At 41.6% G+C, this 8,070-nt stretch overlaps 2 non-coding genes across 2 annotated transcripts; both read left to right on the forward strand.

Moving 5' to 3' along the window:
- The first annotated feature begins 4,975 nt into the window (after window positions 1–4,975).
- Window positions 4,976–5,048, forward strand: trnar-ucg (transfer RNA arginine (anticodon UCG)). Its single transcript has one exon. It is a non-coding gene; the product is annotated as a tRNA-Arg (tRNA).
- Window positions 5,049–7,151: 2,103 nt separating this feature from the next.
- Window positions 7,152–7,224, forward strand: trnar-ucg (transfer RNA arginine (anticodon UCG)). Its single transcript has one exon. It is a non-coding gene; the product is annotated as a tRNA-Arg (tRNA).
- The last annotated feature ends 846 nt before the right edge of the window (window positions 7,225–8,070 follow it).

Here is an 8,070-nt window from a genome sequence, read left to right on the forward strand (position 1 = left end):
GGCTTTACTAGGAGCTCAGCCCTTCCGACCGGCCCAAAGGCCTTCTCCTCTACCCGGCGGCAAGGCCAAACAAAACAAAACAAAACAGGGAACTCTTCCCAAAACACAAGTGCCGTTCGGTCCCGGCAAAGGGGCGCTTTGCTGCTGCCGCTGCTGCTGCTGCCGCCTTGAAAGCGAGGGCTCCTTGCACCACTAAACAGCTGCGTTTCTGCTTTACCGCTGCGCTCATCCTCCTCCTCCCACGAGCGCAAGGCCTTCTGGGTACACTGGCCTGCCTGCCTGCCTGCCTGCCTTATTTGGAACAAAAAAAAAAAAAAGAGCGGGAAAAAATACAACCCTGAAAAAGGGAGAGGCTCTCTCTCTCTCATTCTCTCTCTCTCTTACTCTCTCTCATTCTCTCTCTCATTCTCTCTCTCTCATTCTCTTGCTCTCTCATTCTCTCTCAATCATTCTCTCTCTCTCATTCTCTCTCTCTCATTGTCTCTCTCTCTCTAATTCTCGCGACTTTGGATGCGCGCCGTCAAGAGCCGGCGTGTTGCCTCGGCCGGCGCCTAGCAGCTGACTTAGAACTGGTGTGGACCAGGGGAATCCGACTGTTTAATTAAAACAAAGCATCGCGAAGGCCCGTGGTGGGTGTTGACGCGATGTGATTTCTGCCCAGTGCTCTGAATGTCAAAGTGAAGAAATTCAATGAAGCGTGGGTAAACTACGGAAGTAACTATGACTTTTGGCAGTTGGAGACCGATTGCAATCGGTTCAATGGTCCTGAGGCTGTTCTCACGGATTGTCACAGGAAGGCTGACAAAGGCCTGTCCTCTCAACCAGGCTGTTCTGAAAACCTGAAGGTGCTACAGGCATCAAGCATGCGATCATCGAGCATGCGAAAAAACATCATAACCAACTGGCAGTAGTATTCGTGGATATAGAGAAGCATTCGACTCGGTCTCGCATAAACATATTATGTGGGTGCTACGGCAGAAGAAGGTGGATGAACACGTCATCAGGATCATCAAGAGCTCTTATCAGAAATGCACCACTTCGATTGAACTGGAAGGGAATAAGTCTCTGCCAATTGAGATGAAGATCGGCGTGAAGCAAGGGGATCCGATGTCACCGCTACTGTTCAATTTGGCAATGGATCCGTTGATCAATGCCCTTGAATCAATGGGCCAAGGATATACAATCAATGGGAACAGATTGGCAACACTGGCATATGCGGATGATCTGATCCTGGTGAGTGAGTCGTAGGATGGAATGGAGAAAAACCTGGTTATCCTGGAGTCCTTCTGTAGTCTTTCCGGACTGGTCGCACAAGCCAAGAAGTGCTATGGGTTCCTCATAACACCTACACACGATTCGTATACAAGCAACAACTGTAGACCATGGAATATCAAGGGGAATGAGTTGAACATGATCACACCAGGCGAATCTGAACATTATCTGGGCACAAAGATTAATCCTTGGGTCGGCATTGTAAAGGCCGATATGATACATCAGCTACAGGAGTGGATGGGGAGGATAGACCAGGCACCGCTGAAACCATCTCAGAAGCTCTTCATACTTAGAACGTATACCATTCCCCGTCTCATATACCTCGCTGACCACACTGACTGCAAGGCCAATAGCCTGAAAGCTGCTTATCAGGGCAGGAGTAAAAAAATGGTTGCATCTTCTGACATCCATATGCGACGGTATTATATACTCGAGGATTAGAGATGGAGGGTTGGGTGTTTTAACATTGGCGAGCTTAATACCTTCGATACAGATTAGAAGGTTGCAGCGAATTGCCGACTCCAGCGACAGGGTGATCCGCAGCTTGGCAACGACATAAGAGGCCCAAGAGAAACTGCAGAAGTTGTGGACAGGAGCAGGGGGGCAGTTGAAAGTACCCCGAACCTGCGAAACCCAACAAGGTTGACTGAACCCCTTGGAGGTGACGGGGTGCAAGGAACAACCGCACAAAAGCCCAAATATCTTTTGCCCACTAGATGGAGACAGGACGAATTCCTGACATGGTGTGGACTCCCGGTGCAAGGTATGGGTATACAACTGTTCTGGAACGACCCCATTAGCAACAACTGGTTACGGAATCAACACGGAGTCCAACAAAAACATTTCATTGCCGCAATGCAACTCAGAGCTAATGTGTACCCTGCCAGGGAATCCTTGAACAGAGGCCGGATGGGCGCACAGTCATTTTTTAGGAAATGTTCAGCTAGTCTGGAATCTTGCTCGCATATCCTGGGGCAATGTCCATCTGTCCAGGGGGCCAGGATCGCCCACCACAACAAGATCTGCAACATACTAGCAGATGAAGCATCAGCCTTGGGATGGAAAGTGTATAAGGAGGCTAACCTAAGGAATACAGAAGGAGAACTGAGGAAGCCAGACCTTACATTCACAAAATCAACAAGATCTCTGGTCATAGATGTCACAGTAAGATTTGAATGTGCTGCCGACACCCTGGAAAATGCTGCCAAAGAGAAAGTACAGTACTACTCAGTATTCAAAAGGCAGATTCAGAATCTATCCAATTCCACTGAGATCAAGTTCTTTGGATTTCCAATGGGAGCAAGAGGGAAATGGCCGTCCATTAATAACATCGTCCTGGCTGAAATGGGGATACCTGAAAATAGAAGGATCTCTCTAGTAAAATTGCTCAGCCGTAGAACTCTCCTGTACTCGCTCGACATATTGGCAATGTTCTGTGGGAACAGTGCGGTATACAATTTTTCAATTACCACTCAAACGTTTGAGTGGTAATTATAAAATTGTAATTAGTCATTGTTGTACAATTAAACCTGTACCCGAATAATAAAGTCGTGGGAATCTCGTAATGATTAAAACGACATGCAAGTCTTTTAGTATGACATGTGGATGAGCCACTGAACTCGGAATGGTAACTTACCACCCGGTAAGCGAGCAATTAATAGCCAAATTAATTAGTGACGCGCATGAATGGATGAACGAGATTCCCACTGTCCCTACCTACTATCTAGCGAAACCACAGCCAGGGAATGGGCTTGGCAGAATCAGCGGGGAAAGAAGACCCTGTTGAGGATGACTCTGTGCCACCAGTGGCACACTATGGTTGACTCTGTGCCACCAGTGGCACACCCATGGGTTGGTATTGGTTTCCAGACCCTTTTGACTATTGCAATGTAATTTGAAGTTAGCATAATGTTTAGGGAGATCATTTAATGCATTTTACGTTATTACTTTTCAATTTTATACTTTTTGACAAAATTAGCTATTTTTACCATTGTAGAGAAAATCCCTTTAAATTTAGTGAAACAACCAAATCAAACAATTCTGTTATTCCTGTGTTGTTAAGAACCTTGTTACTATCATGTGTGTTGCATTTTTGTTCATTGAAGAGATATTTTACATTATTTATATTTAATATTAAATATGTACTTTTTCTCTCTTTAGTCTTAACAATTTTGTAATTTTTTTCAGTCCTGGTATAGCCCTGATTGCTGTTCCTAATATTCTGGCCATTCTCCTTGGAAATATTCAGGAGGATTTCAATGGAAAATCGACAATTATGGAAGAACCGAGTGTGGAAGTTGAGACGTGCATGAGGGATCCAAGAATAAGTGCTCTTCCCTGGGTCACCATTGAGTTACATGACCAGAGACACAATAGTGCTATATAACCAGTCACCATTGAGTTACATGACCAGAAACACAATACTGCTAAATAACCAGTCACCATTGAGCTACATGACCAGAGTCACCATTGAGATGCATGACCAGAGACAGAATTAAGCTACATGACCATAGTTAGAACTGAGCTACATGACGACACCCAGAATTAAACTACATGACCATAGTTAGAATTGTGCTACATGACCAGAATCACCTTTGAGCTACATGACAAGACCCAGAATTTAAGTAAATGCTTAAGTTTGCAGTGAGAATGGGGGAGAATTGCCACTGCTGACCAAGTTCCCCCACTCTCACAACATTTTGAATTACTGTTATATCATTGTCTACTTGTTGTCCAGGCTTGATAAGTTCTACATTGCTCTACATACTGAACTGGATATTATCCTTGTGTTAATTCTCATTTTGCTGGAATATTGAGAGATATGGAAACACCAGTTGCTGGACGGTCAGGGTTAGGGTTGGTGTAACTGCTGGAGCTAGGGTTAGGGTTAGGGTTAGTGTAACTGCTACAGCTAGGATTAGGATTGATAGAACTGCTGGAGCTAGGGCTATTGCTTGAGTATTGTTTTTTGTTAATTGAATAGTTATTATCATTTGTTAATTTTAAATATTAAATTTGAACTTTTTCTCTCTTTATTCTTAATATTTATGTGGTGTTTTCCAGTCCTATTATGGCCCTTTAGACATGATGGGAGACTACACTTGGGGGCTGATTCGTTAAAGTGATTTACAGTATAATCGTAAATCTCGAAAAACTACTCACTTCTAAATCTTTTGTAGTCATTTTTGTATTACTTTAGTATAAATACATGTTAATTTGGATTCATATGTTGTTTTTTCTGACTTTTTATGTGAACGAAAAGACACAAATTTGCCCATTTTCTCATTGGAAATAGGTAAATTTCAAAATATCACTGTCCTGGTCACAAAAGCAAAGTTTGTGGGGAATAAGAGCCATTTTCTATACTTTTGAGGCATAAGCAATTAGGAAATAACATGTACTACTCAGGAACCAAAAAAAATAAAAAAATATGTTACACGGTGTAATCAACATATGTGAAAACAGACCATCTCAATAGTTCAACTTTAAGTATAAATGGATTATTTTAAAACCACCCATTTTAGCGGTGAAAGACACACACACACACACACACACACATCGAGAGATGAAACTGTTAAATAAAACAAGCATTACCAAGCATTGCACTGTACACTACATATATAGTGTACAGTGCAATGCTTGGTAATGAAAAACCAACTGACCGCTAAAATGTAGAGTTAAGTATCACATGGTAAGCGTGAACGACCGTGTGGCCTAATGGATAAGGCGTCTGACTTCGAATCAGAAGATTGAGGGTTCGAGTCCCTTCGGGGTCGACTTTTTATAAAAAGATCAACGAAAAAACAGAACGTTGCTTATAAAATCCACAGAATTAACGACCTCATACTACTTTCCAACTACATTGAAAACATGCCTCTAGTGGAAGCATGTGTTATTTATTTCATTCAATTAGTTTTAAAATTACCAAATGACAGATGACACTAGCGAAAAGAAGAAAAAATCTCTTTAGACAATATTGAACACCATATGAAGCGGGGATACTGAGATACGATAATGGAGCACTCCGTTGAAGGGTATTTATTAGTTTATGTACAGACGTGCTCAAATTTGTTGGTACCCTTACAGCTCATTGAAATAATGCTTCATTCCTCCTGAAACGTGATGAAATTAAAAGCTGTTTTATCATGTATACTTACATGCCTTTGGTATGTCATAGAATAAAGCAAAGAAGCTGTGAAAAAAGAGATGAATTATTGCTTATTCTACAAAGATATTCTAAAATGGCCTGGACACATTTGTTGGTACCTCTTAGAAAAGATAATAAATAATTGGATTATAGTGATATTTCAAACTAATTAGCTTCTTTAATTAGTATCACACATGTCTCCAATCTTGTAATCAGTCATTCAGCCTATTTAAATGGAGAAAAGTAGTCACTGTGCTGTTTGGTATCATTGTGTGCACCACCCTGAACATGGACCAGAGAAAGCAAAGGAGAGAGTTGTCTGAGGAGATCAGAAAGTAAATAATAGACAAGCATGGTAAAGGTAAAGGCTACAAGACCATCTCCAAGCGGCTTGATGTTCCTGTGACAACAGTTGCAAATATTATTAAAAAGTTTAAGGTCCATGGAACTGTAGCCAACCTCCCTGGGTGCGGCCGCAAGAGGAAAATCGACCCCAGAGTGAACAGAAGGATAGTGCAAATGGTAGAAAAAGAACCAAGGATAACTGCCAAAGAGATACAAGCTGAACTCCAAGGTGAAGGTACGTCAGTTTCTGATCTCACCATCCGTCGCTTTTTGAGCAAAAGTGGGCTCCATGGAAGAAGACCCAGGAGGACTCCACTTTTGAAAGAAAAACATAAAAAAGCCAGACTGGAATTTGCTAAAATGCATATTGACAAGCCACAATCCTTCTGGGAGAATGTCCTTTGGACAGATGAGTCAAAACTGGAGCTTTTTGGCAAGTCACATCAGCTCTATGTTCACAGACGAAAAAATGAAGCTTTCAAAGAAAAGAACACCATACCTACAGTGAAACATGGAGGAGGCTCGATTATGTTTTGGGGCTGCTTTGCTGCGCCTGGCACAGGGTGCCTTGAATCTGTGCAGGGCACAATGAAATCTCAAGACTATCGAGGCATTCTGGAGCGAAACGTACTGCCCAGTGTCAGAAAGCTCTGTCTCAGTCGCAGGTCATGGGTCCTCCGACAGGATAATGACCCAAAACACACAGCTAAAAGCACCCAAGAATGGATAAGGACAAAACACTGGACTATTCTGAAGTGGCCTTCTATGAGTCCTGATCTGAATCCTATCGAACATCTATGGAAAGAGCTGAAACTTGCAGTCTGGAGAAGGCACCCATCAAACCTGAGACAGCTGGAGCAGTTTGCTCAAGAAGAGTGGGCCAAACTATCTGTTAACAGGTGCAGAAGTCTCATTGAGAGCTACAGAAAACATTTGATTGCAGTGATTGCCTCTAAAGGTTGTGCAACAAAATATTAGGTTAGCGGTCCCATCATTTTTGTCCATGCCATGTTCATTTGTTTTATTATTTACAATATTATGTTGAATAAAAAATCAAAAGCAAAGTCTGATTTCTATTAAATATGGAATAAACAATGGTGGATGGCAATTACTTTTGTCAGTTTCAAGTTATTTCAGAGAAAATTGTGCATTCTTTGTTTTTTGTGGATGGGTACCAACAAATTTGAGCACGTCTGTATTTATTCAATGATGTATCTATTTATGTATGTATGTATTTATTTATTGATATTTTAATTTGGCATAAAGTATCCTACAGAAATTAATAGAACATAAAACAAATGAACACATTCATTTGTATTGTTGAAATTCCGATGATGAAACAGGACACACTCATTGTAGAGTTAAGTATCAGATGACACGCATGAAAGACCGCGTGGCCTAATCGATAAGGCGTCTGACTTCGAATCAGAAGATTGAGGGTTCAAGTCCCTTCGTGGTCGACTTTTTTATAAAAAGTCAGGCTCGAGCCACAGCATACAGCGCAGATCAACGAAAACACAGAACGTTGCTTATAAAATCCACAGAATTAACGACCTTATACTACTTTCCAACTACATTGAAAACATGCCTGTAGTCGAGGCATGTGTTATTTATTTTATTGTTATTTTTAAAATTACCAAATGACAGATGACACTGGCTAAAAAATAAAAATCTCTTTAGACAATATTGAACCCGGGGATACTGAGATATGATAATGGTGATGGGGTAAACACCGGAACGAGATAGAACGGCCCAGAACGGTAGCTTAATGAATTCAATTGCTTTAAAAAAACAGCATAAAAAATTGAGACATATGAGGAGAATATTTTAAAAACCGATTAATAACTAGCTGTCATTTACCTGTTCCGGGCCAGAACCCTCTTTTTATCACCCAAAAGCTCCCGGAACACTGGGTTCCGAAGGTGCAAAGACGACGAAAATTATACACATAATACAACATAACACTATTGAAAAAAAACCTCACCGAACCGACCTTTAACTGCCCATTTTGTGCAATAAACAGCTGTATAGACAAAACCGCACGGAGCACGGCGTTCCTAAACTGCACAGAATATGAAAATAATACACAGAATACACCTAAGTGGGAAAAAACATCACACTATTGAGAAAACCCACCGAACAGACCATTCATTTCCCATTCTGTGCAATAAACAGCTGTATAGACAAAACCGGCCGAGATGTTCGTGTGCAATGAAAGCATATCTGAGTTTTGATCATCACTTTGCCTACCTCGCCAGACAGGCTCGAGCCACAGCATGCAGCGCAACCACCCGATACGCATGCGA

This window comes from Acipenser ruthenus, chromosome 42 (genome assembly GCF_902713425.1).
Source record: "Acipenser ruthenus chromosome 42, fAciRut3.2 maternal haplotype, whole genome shotgun sequence".
NCBI classification, from domain to species: Eukaryota; Metazoa; Chordata; class Actinopteri; order Acipenseriformes; family Acipenseridae; genus Acipenser; species Acipenser ruthenus.